Genomic DNA, 14,244 nt, shown 5'->3' with positions numbered 1-14,244 from the left:
CTAAAAAGTCAACAAACAATGTGGCTTTTGAGGCTGTGGAAAAAAGGGAGCGCTTATACACTGCTGGTGGGAATGTAAATTAGTTCAGCCACTATAGGAAGCAGTTTGGCAATTTTTAAAAAGAAAACGAAACTATCGTTTGACCTACAATCCCATTACTGGGTATACATACAAGGGAAAACAAATCATTCTACCAAGAAGACACATGCACCTGTATATTCATTGCAGCACTTTCCATAATAGCAAAGATGTGAAATCAACCTAGATGCCCATCAATGGTGGACTGGATAAAGCAAATGTGGTGCATATACACCATGGAACATTGTGCAGCCGTAAAAAGAATGAAACCATGTCCTTTGCAGCAACTTGGATGCAGCTGGAGGACACTATTCTACATAAAGTGATGCAGTAACAGAAAACCAAATATCACATGTTCTCACTTATAAGTGGGACCTAATCACATGTGGACATAAAGATGTCAACAATAGCCACTGGGACTCCAAAAGAGGGAAGAGAGGTAGGGAAGCAAGAGTTGAAAAACTGTTGGGTACTATGCTCACCACCTGGGTTATAGGATCATTTGTACCTCAAATCTCAGCATCATGCAATATACCCGTGTAACAAACCTTCACAGGTACCCCCCGAAACTAAAATAAAAGCTGAAATTACTAAATAAAAATACTAAATTTTTCAACTTGCTTTATTTTCAAAAGCAAGTTGGGAACCTGTTTATGTTATAGCCAGTGACATACCCAGAATATTTGAAGCTGGAGCGAAACATAAAACATCTCCCCTCATCTATATAACGAAATTATGACCATGTAATAATCATTAAAATAATTATTCCCTTGACTTAATGTTTACTATTTCTAGATGTAGTCTTTAATTTTAAAACAACGAACAAAATAAGAAAAATAACATGTAATTTAAAAAAGAGTTCTTACATCCAATAAAACGTTTCATGCACAAGCTAAAATTTGCCCTTATCAAACAAAATGACTAACTTTGCAGTTTGTGCACTGTTTCACTGTTTTAAATTTCAACCACAAATAAAAACTCCAAGGAGTCACATAAAATGACAGAATTGAAGTAACTCAAATTGCTTCTTTGTCTTTACCGTGATTGCGCTATCCTTGTTTATTTTGACTCTTTTGTTTAACTGAGACTTATGTAATGCTGTGGGAGTCATATTTGTGATCTGTACTCAAAGCAGGCACCCAAAGGAAGCTGCAAATCTTATCTAACATTACGAACTTGCTCTCAAAGCAACTGCATGTAACTGAGCCCTTGTGTGAGAGCTGAAGGTACAGCTGAAGTTCTTTTAATTAACTTCCACGTAGAATATGATGTTTATTAAAGGATAAGTAATAAATAAATGTGATTTTTTTTGAAATGCATATGTACATTGCCCAAGTCCAACAATTACCGCAACAATTGTTTAGAACTTACACCAAAAAAGATTTGTTTTCAGGGAAGAGTATTGAATCACTGACATTGTTTAGCATCCCCTGCACAAGGCGACGCATGGCAATGAATGGAAGCAGGTGGACTTTTGGTTAGTGTTAGGATTGCTTTCAAATTCTGTGTGGGTAATGCACCACTCATTGTCTGTACATGAGGCAGGCCTCACCCACCACCCTGGGTCTGCCATGGCTTGCAGCTCTGATGGGCCACTTAAGGGAGAGGGGCTTAGGCTGCAGTCTGAATTTCAGTGGGGAAGTGGGAGGGGGAAGAAGGGTGGAGAGGGTAGTGGTGGTGGGTAGAGGAGGAGACTAAATCTGTGAGTTCAGTGTGTGTGTGTGTTCTCACTATCTGGGAGCTAAGAGCTTCAGTAGGCAAGCAGCAGAGGAGCCTGTTTCCGTCATATCCTGACACTTGAAGAAAACGCTGTAATTTGATACAATGAAAAGGTCTTAGATTTCACTAAAGACTTTTGAAGACATTGCGACACAATCATTGGCTATTGAGTGCAATCTTGGAAATGAACTAGGTAGCAGAAGTGTGGATGAATTCGGGCCCAGGAAGTACTTCCTGGACTGTGGTGTGGTTTCTGATTTCTGCTGTTTGTGGTGAGAAACAAGGTTGGGCCAATTAACAAAGGGAAAAAGTTAGTTCCATGTTTCTTAATCAGTTTACATGTTCATAATCATTTTGTGGAGATGGGACGATTTGTTACTTGACTGATACTTCCTACACCACTTCCTCAAGTTCAAACTGCAATGTCCCACATCACTTCTGTTGGTCAAGTCTTAGGCACTGCCAAATCTTGATCCGCTCATTCCCTCCCTGCTTTTCCTCTGTCTTCCCTATTCCAGTCAAAGACACCTTCCATTTCAGCTTTGTGACCTCTTAACCTCCTAGTCACCACATCCAATTTGTGAGCAAGTTCTGTTTGCTGCCTGCAAAACATACCCTAGATCTGACTCTTACCTCCTCTACCCTTATCAATCTTGTACCATCCTTGAGGTCTCCATCCTGGACTCTATCCACGCCTTCTTTCTGATCCTTCTGCTTCCGTCCTTACCTCCCTGTGAATTCACCATGGCATTCATTAAGAATCAAATCCCTTGGCCGGACATAGTGGTTCACACCTATAATCTCAGTACCTTGGGAACCTGAGGTGGGGGGATCACTTTAGGCCAGGAGTTTGAGACCAGCCTGGGCATCATAGTGAGACACTGTCTCTAAAAAAAATTAAAAATAAAATAAATTAGCCAGTTCATGCCTTTAGTCCTATTTACTCAGTAGGCTAAGAGGGGAGCATCGCTTGAAACCAGGAATTCGAGGCTGCAGTGAGCAGAGATAGTGCCACTGCACTCCAGCAAAAATGGCAGAGTGAGATTCTGTTTCTTAAATAAAAGCAAAAAAAAGTGAATCCCTTTATGTCATTCCTCAGTTCTTAAAACCCTCAAGTGCTTCCTATTTCGCTTGGAATAAAATCTGGCTTCTTTTTTTTTTTTTTTTTTTTTGAGGTGGAGTCTTGCTCTGTCGCCCGGACTGGAGTGCAGTGGCCAGATCTCAGCTCACTGCAAGCTCCGCCTCCCGGGTTTACGCCATTCTCCTGCCTCAGCCTCCCGAGTAGCTGGGACTACAGGCGCCCGCCACCTCGCCCGGCTAGTTTTTTGTATTTTTAGTAGAGACGGGGTTTCACCGTGTAGACCAGGATGGTCTCGATCTCCTGACCTCGTGATCCACCCGTCTCGGCCTCCCAAAGTGCTGGGATTACAGGCTTGAGCCACCGCGCCCGGCCAAAATCTGGCTTCTTTACTGTCACCTAGAAAGCTGCAAAGCCTGCTTCTTCTCATTTCCAGTCCTTTTCTCAAATGCTGCCTCAGATGCTTTCTGAGCCTCCACAGCTCACTCTCTAGCTAGCCCCTTGGCCTGCTATGCTGTTCAGAGAGCTTTTTCCAGTGGCTGAAACCATATTTGTTTGTTTTTGGTCTCCCCATACTAGACTATGAGCCTTACGAGGGCAGGGCTTTATCTTTACCACTGGACCTCAGTAAATAAAATAGTGCCTGGCCCATAAGAAGGCATTGAATCAATACTTGTTGAATGAATGAATGAATGTGTGAATGATGAATACATAAAGGAACACATAGCCTCCTAATTCCTTTACTTATGTCAAGACTCAGGATCAAGGCTCTCATTCTCCTGCAATCTTCCCCTATGTCCCTATTGATATTGACTTGCTCCTTCCTCTGGACTAAATTACACTTACCTGTAATGTACTGCTTATTTTATTCTGCCTTAATGAAATATTTGCTTACTTGTCAGTCTCCCTTCCCAGCTGCATGCTCCAGAGAGCCAGGCCTCTCCTTTGCCATCTATATATCCTGAGCAGGCCCTGCAGGTGGGTGTGCAAGCCACATGTTTCAATAAAGGGTTTAACTGATGTTAAAGGGTTTTAACCATTTGAAAAAGAATTTATGTGCTGTGAAAAGAACCTTCCACAGATCAGCGTTCTGAAGTGTATTTGAATTGCACAAAGCTATCATTTGGCCTTGAATTCTATTCTAATGCCCACTTTTAAACTCTGCCTAAGGAGTGTTTTGTGTGTTGTGGCTTGGTGGCCCCACGATGACCTATTTCATTTCCAGCTGAGGGGACACTGCAATCCTAGTTTGAAAATTCAATTAGAAAGAATTAAATTTAAATATATAATATCAAACCATATTTCTTCTCATTATTGGAAAGCGCAAGAGAGCATAAAGCCCATATTGATTAAAGATCTCTGCTCCTATTAACAGGCAATGTCAATATATAACTGTGTATAACAAACAGTTTCCTGGAACAATCTCTTATCCACAAGGAGGGGGGGAAGTCCTTCCCAGATTGGATGTTTTTTGTTTGCTTATTTGTTTATCTGGCAAATCCAAAAGTTCATTTGTTATCTTAGGATGTCAAACATTTGAACTTCATTTCAATTACTGAACGCAAATGCATTTCTTTTGAAAGCAGGGCAAAACATCCACAATAGAAAGTGCGCAGCACCAACAAAACGCATCGGCCTCACAGAATCTTATATCCAGCCCAAGAAAATCATGCATCATTTAGAGCCATTGTACGTTATGGTCTACATATTTCTGCTGTTCTTGATGCTAAAATGAGATGTTTAAGATGTCCCTAGTTCTTTCACCTGGATTTGGAGGGAAGGTAAGCAAAGGAAATATCACCTCTGCATGGTACACATGGACATTTATTTTTAAAATAGCTTTCATTTTTGAATAACCAAAGGGAGTAATAGAAGCACAGGGATTTCTTTTTCTCTTTGATATTTTCTAATAGGAAATTTCAGAACAACTATAAAGAAGGAAACATAATTAACTTTTCAAGCCACATTTCAATTATTTTAACAATCAACTTGGGTTTCTTTCTTTTTCCCTTGCATTATTCTGCCATCCTGTAAATAGGGCAGATAATTAGGTCATGAGAAAAAGAAAAGAAAGTCTGAGATAAAATCCATTAAATTGCAAATTTCAATATTACTACAAGTATAAAAGGCAGCAAAACAAGTATTTTATGTGTATTTCTTTTAAGCTCATGCTATTTTAGAGATAATAGCCTTATCTATAAAATAATGTGAGACATACAGATATGCCTGAAACTTTTATAATATCATATTTCAATTCACTGAGTTTTATTTCTAAGGCCAAATTAATACATTTATGCTGAAGTTTAAAAAATGACAGTAGCTTATTATAAGACTAATACTGCAATAATGAACACTTATTTGTATAATTTTACTCTAAAATTTAGATATTTACAAATAATGGGGTCTATGCATAACAGAATAAATATATACCTAGTGGTTAAAAGCAAGTTTTTCTTTTGACAGCAAACAATTTATTCCAGTTCTGGCCTCACCATTTACTAAACATGTAAAGTTGGGTGAATTACCCAGTTTTGGTTAGGGTTTTCGGTTGTGAGCAGCTAAGACTCTGGCTTACTTAGGGATAGAAGGACTTAATTGAAAGGATGAGACATGGGAAAACAGACAGGCACAGGGAAATGAGACAACAGAGCACAGCTGGGAACCCATGCTTGGCACATGTGTTTAAGAGCCGCTGCCATCACATCTGTACATGGTTGACTGTACTGCACTAGACACTCCCATGGCCACCCTTGGCAAATAGGAGGGAGGCCTGTAGTGTTGGAGAGCCCCAGGATTCGGTCCTTGGTCCTCTTCTCATCATCATTTATGCAATTCCTTTGTAAGGTCACTTGGTTTTAAATATTATCTCTTTGATGCTAACTCCCAAATTTAAACCTCTGTTTGGACCTCTTCTCTGAACCCCAGACTCACTTCCATTCAATTAATTTCTTCAACGTTCTCCACTGGGATATGCCAGAGAAAACTCAACACATGTCCAAAAAATTTCTTTTCTTCCCCTCCTCCTTTAGCTTGCATCTGTCATCCTCATTTCAGTTGAGTCACTCCACCCTTCCCCTTCTTCACTCTTTTCTTTTTCTCACATCTCACCTGCAGTCCATTAGAAAATTCTCCTGGTTCCATTATTAGAATACATCCAGAATCTGACCTCTTCTCTCCTCCTTTACTGCTCCTGTGCTGATTGGAGCCACCATCATCTCTCATCTGGGCTGTCGCACTAGCCCCTTGTAAAGGCTTCATGCATCTATCTTTGACTCCATCCGCCTCTGTCATACTCTACTTTTAGCACAGCAGCCAGGGTGATCATGTTAAAATGCCAATCAGGTTTTTGTTTGAAGATGATTTTCATTGAACTTGGTTAAATAGCTAGGAATGAGATTTCTGGGTTGTATGATAAGTGTATGTGTAACATTATAAGAAACTGCCAAATTATTATCCAAAAATGGTTATACATTCTGCATTCCCACCAGCAATGTATAAGAATTCCAGTTGCTCCAATTCCTCCCCAGCAATTGGTATTTCCAGGCTTTGTCTTGTTTTGTTTTCCATCTAGTAAGCACATAGTGATAACTCATTGTGGTTGTAAATTGTACTTCCCTAATGACAAAAATGATCTTGAGCATTTTTCCATTATGGTTGTTTGCCATTGTGTATCTTCTTTGATCACGTATTTGCTGAAATCTTTTGCCCATGTAAAAATTGGGTTGCTTTATTATTATGGAGTTTTGAGAGTTCTTTTTATATTCTAGATATAAGTCCTTTATTAGATATGTTATTTACAAATATCTTCTAGTCTGTAGTTTGTCTTTTTGTTTTCTTAACAGTGCTTTTCATAAAGCAGAAGTTTTTAATTTTGGTGAAGTTCAATGTATTGATTCACTCTTTTATGGATCATGTTTTTCTATTCTGTTTTAGCTAGGAATGTTCGATCAACTAAGGTCATAAAAATTTTTTTCTAGAAGTTTTATAGTTTTCAATTTTACCTTTAGATCTGTGATCCATTTTGAGTTACGCAATTTTTTAATAGCAGCTTTATTCATAATTTCCGTAACTAGAAACAACCCAATGTCCTTTAACTAAATAATGGAGAAACAAATTGTTGTATATCCATACAATGGATATAAAAAAGAACTAAGTATCACTACATGCAATGGAAGAAATGAATTTCAAATGTATTATGTAAAGTAAAATAAGTCAGACTCACAAAGATGCATACTATATAATTCCTTTTATTTTGTATTCTGGAAAAGGCAAAGCTATAAAAATGGGAAACAGGCCTTTGCCAGGAACTGGAAACAGGGGAGAGGGGTTGACTACAAAGAGAGACAAGAGAATTTCTGGAAGTGATAGAACTGTTCTATATTTTGATTATGGTGGTGGTTGCATGACTGTGTGTGTTTGTCAAAACTCACAGAATTGTACACAAAAAAGAATAAACTTCATACTATGTAAATGATATCTTAATAGAAAATAACTGAGTTGTACCTTTGCTACAATTGATGAACTCCCAATGACACACCATTGTCACCCAAAATCCTTAGTTTACCCATAGTTGAACCCATTAGTGTTCTTTCTTGGTGCTGTACAATCTATGGGTTTAGACAAATGTATAAGGAAAGTAAGTTCATCAGTTGTAACAAATCTACTAGTGGGGGATGTTGATAATGGGGGACGCTATGCAACAGTGGAGGCAGAGTTTTATAGGGTATCTCTGTACCTTTCTCTCAATTTTTCTGTGAATCTGAAACTGATCTAATAAACACTTTTAAAAATAACTAAAATAAATCATTACTTCCTAAATAATAAAGAGTAAATAAGATCATTAATACTTTGGCTCAAAACACTTCTTCTGGGAATGAAAATTTAAAAATTCAAAGAAAATACAGTAGCATCTGCTGGACACATCATAAACTACTAGCTTAAGGTAGTTAATAGTTTTAGCATTAGATTGTGTGACATTACTTTTGATGACATTACAGTTTTGCAAAAAATGGTACAATCTTAGAAATTAACAAGCAAGCACTGCATGAAAATTAAAGTAGACTCGGAAATGAGAGTGGCAAGGTCCAATCTGATTTTAAGAATCGAGAATTTGTGGCATTGCCCAACAGGACACCTGTCAACCTTAAATAATGAGATTCAGAAGATATGATTAAGTATGGAGTTTATTTGAGCACAAAGCTTGAAAATGGCCTCCACAGAAACACCAATTCCAAATAAATGGGGTCAGCATTCCAAAGTGGAGAAGTTAAAGTTTTACTTATATAGGCAGAGACAGAGAAGTTCCAGCAGGATTACAATTTCTTTCTTCTTCTTTTTCTTTCTTTTTTTTTTTTTTGTTTTTTGAGATGGAGTCTCACTCTATCACCCAGGCTGGAGTGCAGTGACCCAATTTTGGCTCACTGCAACCTCCGCCTCCTGAGTTCGAGTGATTCTTGTGCCTCAGCCTCCTGAGTACCTGAGTACCTCCTCCAGGCAAGCACCACCACGCCTGGCTAATTTTTGTATTTCTAGTAGAAGCGGAGTTCCACCATGTTGCCCAGGCTGGTCTCTAACTCCTGACCTCAGGTGATTCACCTGCCTTGGCCTCCAAAAGTGCTGGGATTATAGGCATTAGCCACCGCGCCTGGCTAGGATTACATTTTCTATACAAGATCAGTGCATATGCCATGGTGATTCAATTGATTATAGATTGCTACATTCCAAGGAAGATTAGTTTATTACTCCATGAGGAGGAGCAATGATCTGAGGAGGTCTCTTTTCTCTGGTACCATTTAATCTTAATTATTTACAGGAAACAAAAAAGGCAGAGGTTGCAGCCATATGCAACGTGACGTGACTCGAGCTGCATAGCTATATTCCTCTTAAGGCTTGGAATGATTTCAGTTTCAACAGCTTTAAGTTTGAATTATTTAATTTCACATTTGCCCCTTTTTAATTTTTTATTTTATGGGTTTTTGGGGAACAGGTGGTATTTGGTTACATACGTAAGTTTTTTAGTGACAATTTGTGAGATTTTGGTGGACCCAGCATCTTAGCAATATACAATGAACCCAATGTGTAGTCTTTTATCCCTCACCCCCCTCCCACCCTTTCCCTTGAGTCTCCAAAGTCAATTGTATCATTCTTATGACTTCATATCCTCATCGCTTAGCTCCCACTTATGGTAAGAACATATGGTATTTGGTTTTCCGTTCCTGAGTTACTTCACTTAGAATAGTAATCTCCAGTTACAACCAGGTTGCTGAGAGCAATGAGACAAGAGAAAGAAATAAAGGGCATCCAAATTGGTAAAGAGTTAGTCAAACTGTTGCTGTTTGTTGATGATATGATTGTACACCTAGAAAACCCTAAAGACTCCTCCAAAAAGCTCCTAGAATGGATAAAGGAATTCAGCAAAGCTTCAGGATACAAAATTAATGTACACAAATAAGTAGCTCTGCTATACACCAACAGTGGCCAAGTTGAGAATCAAATCAAGAACTCAACCGCTTTTACAAAAATAGCTGCAAAAAAGTAAAATACTTAGGAATATACCTAGCCAAGGATGTGAAAGACCTCTACATGGAAAACCACAAAACACTGGTGAAAGAAGCCATAGATGACACAAACAAATGGAAACAGATCCCATGCTCATGGATGGGTAGAATCAATATTGTAAAAATGACCATACTCCCAAAAGCAATCTACAAATTCAATGCAATCCCCATCTAAATACCACCATCATTCCTCACATAACTAGAAAAAACATTTCCCACTTGAAATTGAGCTCTTTCAAAGAAAGGATTGTAGGTGAACTCAAATGGTTTTGGCTCCTTTTATGTTCAGGAGCTTAGTCTGTGTCTTCAGGAATGCTCATTCCCAGTGTCATGTTTCAGAGTAGGGGTTTGGGGAGAAGGTAGTTTTCAGGCTGCAAAGCTGATGAGATATATATCAAATTTAAAGTAACAGGAAGGAAGTGACTTTGTGATCTGCATCTTTCATTAATGCAATTATTTGAATGACCATTATTTTAGTTTGTTCATTTGTGTGTTGTGTGTTGACTTCATTGTGAACAAGTGCCACAGCAGCAATAAAAACAAAAACAGGACAAAACACACACATAATTATAATTCTGAGAATAAGTAACAGCTAGTGCCACCAAGTTTCACAAGATCCAAACAAGCTTCTTAACCAATTATTTAGAGAAGTTGTTGGATGTGAAACATTAGTTATTTGGGTTTCTATATCAGCCATTAATTTAGTGATGCTATCTGATTCACTAGAATATAGATGCCAGACCCAGTCTTTATGACAGTGCAGGCTCCCCTCCGGCTGTGGTGAGTATGTCTAAAGGGATCCAGTTCTGTAAGACAGCCTTTCTCATAAGAGCAACTTCATTATTTAATGAGATAATGAGATACCCACGTAGCTATTATTTAGGGTCTTTTTGTGTAATTGGTTGGGGCCTCTTATGCTAGTTGTGGCTAAAAGATGGAAGCTAAATGATCATCTCAATGGAATACATAACAAACCCACTGAAATTGTAAATACAGACGATTTGCAGGCTTTAAGAAGGTATGAACTATTTGACTTTGCGTCCAGGCAAAACTCAAAAGAGTACCTTCCTAACATCCTGGGAGTAATCAAGGCCATAGATTAGTACCACATACCTAAGACATTTCATTTGGAGCCCAATAAGTACCTGGTTATTGTGCCCATTCAGGGACATGCCAATTAGCACTGTGTAATATAATGGTGTGTGAACATACTGTTCCTTGGGACTACTCCATGTCTCTAGTGCTATTGGGCCATGTGTTTTTGGTGTAGTTCTTTGGTCTCTACCATAAAAAGGAGAGCTGACTAAGCTGACCAAAAGAGGGGATAAGCCAGATACAGCCATTTGTGTTATATTATCAATTTGTGTTATACCATCCCCAAATTGAAGTGTCTTATCTCTCAGTTGGGGTGGTGCCAGCACTAAAGCTAACAAACTGGTCTCTTTTACCAAAAGGCTCTTCCCAGCCATTTGCTTTGTAAAGAGTTTTCAATAGGGCGGTGATGCACACCATCCTTAGTCATACTAGTGCTAAGCCTTGGTGACCCTTCCTGAGAAACACAGATATATTTCTCATATTTTATCCTATCTTGTCTTTGGAAAAGAGATACGCACATAGCAGGCCAGAGCCACTGAAAAGGGGCGTGAGGTTGAATATTCAAAATGTGACTTTAAAAAAATGTTTGTTTCATTATTATTATTTTTTTGAGACAGGATCTTGCTCTGTTGTCCATGCTGGAGTGCAGTGGTATGACCTCAGCTCACTGCAGCCTCAATCTCCTGGGCTCAAGTGATCCTTCCACTTCAGCCTCCCAAGTAGTTGGGACTGTAGACACATATCACCATATCTGGCTAATTTCTTTTGTATTTTTTGTAGAGACAGGGTTTCACCATGTTGCCCAGATTAGTCATGAACTCCTGGGCTGAAGCAATCCACGCACCTTAGCCTCCCAAAGTTCCAGGAGTACAGGCATGAGCTACCGTGCCCAGCCAAAAAAGTGCTTTTTTTTTCTTTTCTTTTCTTTTTTTGGTAATCTATTAACACAGTCCTGAGTCCGTTGCCAGTAGAGGTTTGCTTAATGGGCAACAGCTGGTAATAGCAGCAACAAAATATGAGAACTAAGGATGAAAAGAAAAAAATTTAGTGGGAACTTGCCCAGGAAGACTTTCTCCATCTATTAACAAGTATTAATATTAAGCAATAGTGTAGATATTGGTGTGATCTGGTGCCTTGGGAACGCTGACTACCTCAGAGGTTGTCTTTTTATCCTTGTTGCTTCTGTAGAATTTTAATTTTAGATCACCTGTTGGAGATGAAGTCCAAATTGGAATTATGACTTCACATCCTCATAGCTTAGCTCCCACTTATGAGTAAGAACATATGATATTTGGTTTTCCAGCCCTGAGTTACATCACTAAGAATAGTAATCTCCAGTTACAACCAGGTTGCTGAGAGCAATGAGACAAGAGAAAGAAATAAAGGGCATCCAAACTGGTCAAGAGGAAGTCAAACTGTTGCTGTTTGCTGATGATATTATTGTACACCTAGAAAACCCCAAAGACTCCTCCAAAAAGCTCCTAGAATTTAAAGGCAGCTATCTTTAAATGGATGATGGGCATCCAGGAATTGATACCTTTTAGCTTAATGACAAAAGGTTTGGTTAGGAGCAACTTATAAAGCCCCTTTCACCTTAATTGGATGGAGTCCTTTGAGAGACATTGTTCCCAAAAGACAAAATCTCCCAGTTGAAGTCTGTGGGCCTTAGTTTTTGGTCTCCCGGGAGCTCACTGTGGAAAGACTCTTTTACTTAATTACAGTTTTTAGTTAGCTGCCTTGTAAAGCCTCTGCAATAATAAAACCTATCTTCTTTGAATATCATAGATTCACAATTTCCTAGAGACAATTTTATGGGCCTGCCTGTTGTAATTTCAAATGGATATAGCTGGTGTTTATCAAAAGGGGTCACTCTTAGGTTAAACAAAACCAGTGAAAGAGTCTTTGGCCAAAAATTGTTAAGACCTTAGTTAATTTTGCCAACTGAATTTTGATTGTTCCATTTTTTGTGTTCCACTAACTCATATGACTGGGGGTGATATGTGCAATGGAAATGTTACAGAATGGGCCAGATTTTGATTGTTTGTCCAGTAAAGTGAATATCTCTGTTAGTGTGAAGTTCTAGGTTAGGTCCCCAAGTTGGAACAACTTTTTCTTAGAGAATTTTACTTACTGCTAAGGTTTTTGCTCTTCTGCATGGATAGCTTCTACTCAAAGAGAAAACATGCAGATGATCACTAGACTGTACTTGCGTTCTTGTGAGGGTGATAGCTGGATAATATCTAGTTGTCATACCTCAAAACGGCCTTCTTACAAAGGAGGATGACCTTGAGAACTATATAAAGGTTTCCCTAAATTATGTTTTAGGCAGATGTGGCAGCGATTCGTGTACCTTATGAGCAACAGTTGAAGATTTCCAATAACATTGTTTCAATCAACAACAATATTTCCAATAAAAATATTGTAATCATCTTATTGGGGCTCCCATGAATTAACCCATGCACATGAGCTAGGAAAGATGACTGTAATTTGGTTGTGAGTATAGGTAAACCATTTGGTCTTTGTCATAGCCCAGTCTCAGAGGAGTACATTTGCCCAATTTTCTTCTTCTGTTTTTGGAGCTTTGGATTGAGCTAATTGTTTATTAAAAAATCAAGTGCTTCCTTAAAAGTTAAAATGGGTTGATTTTCTTATTCAGATACATTTAGGGCAGCTCTTTCTGTTATACTATCTGCCAATTGATTTCCATTGCTTTTTGGCTTTCTGGGGTGTTTTACTTTGAATGACCTGGAAGTTTGACAACGACTAGTGATTTTGGCAACGGTATGACTTCCAATAATTCTGAAACAAGGTGTCCATTTTCAATGAACTGATTGGAAAAGGCTAAATTACTCCTTGTTTTCGTAGCATTCCAAAGTCACAAGCAACTCCAAAAGCATGTCAGCTATCTGTATAAATATTAGCAGTTATTTCTTTTGCTAATTGATAGGTTCTAATTATATTGATTCTGCTTGTTGAGTTAAGCTTGCTCCTGAAAGATAAGCACTTTCTATTTCTTCAGTCAAAAATGCTATAGCATAACCTGTGTGAAAAATTCCAGATTCATCCTTTAAGTAAGAGCCATCTGTAAACTAAATAACATCAGTAAGGTGGGATTTTTACAGGTCAGTCCTAGAAGAGAGAAGCTGGTTGGTTAAGATTATGCAATCATGTAACATTTCATCTGAAAGCAGGAGTAGAAGTATGGCAATATTTAGATTATTACATCTGGAGGCTGTAATATGGAGAGCAGAAAGAAGAACATCATGAGAAGCCAGTGTACTAAGTGAATAGTGTTGAGTGTGGTGTAAATTTAGAAGCACTTCCATAGACTGTGGAACAAAGACAGTGAGGGGAGATCTTATCACTATTTCTTTAGTTGCTTTTATTCATAAAGTGACAATTATTGCTTTCATGCAAAGTGGCAATTCTTTAGCCACAGGTTCAGCTGTTGACTATAGCTACAGTTCTAATTTGATCTCTGTGTTTTTCAGTCAAAATGGCTAAGGTATTTCCCTGATTTTTCATGAACAATGAAAATGAAATATTATAATTTGGATGTCCTAAGGCTGGGGCATCTCTAAGACTTCTTAAAAATTTCTTTTGATGTCAACTGATTTTCATCTGTCCATTCCAGGGGATCTGGCTTGTCTTGTTTTAATAGAGTTTATGAATATTAAGTTTTTAAGGAGAAGCTTAGAATCCAATTTCTGCCATATT

The sequence above is a fragment of the Trachypithecus francoisi genome, unplaced genomic scaffold (genome assembly GCF_009764315.1).
Source record: "Trachypithecus francoisi isolate TF-2019V2 unplaced genomic scaffold, Tfra_2.0 Lachesis_group21, whole genome shotgun sequence".
Classification (NCBI taxonomy): domain Eukaryota; kingdom Metazoa; phylum Chordata; class Mammalia; order Primates; family Cercopithecidae; genus Trachypithecus; species Trachypithecus francoisi.
This window is presented reverse-complemented; position numbering follows the sequence as displayed.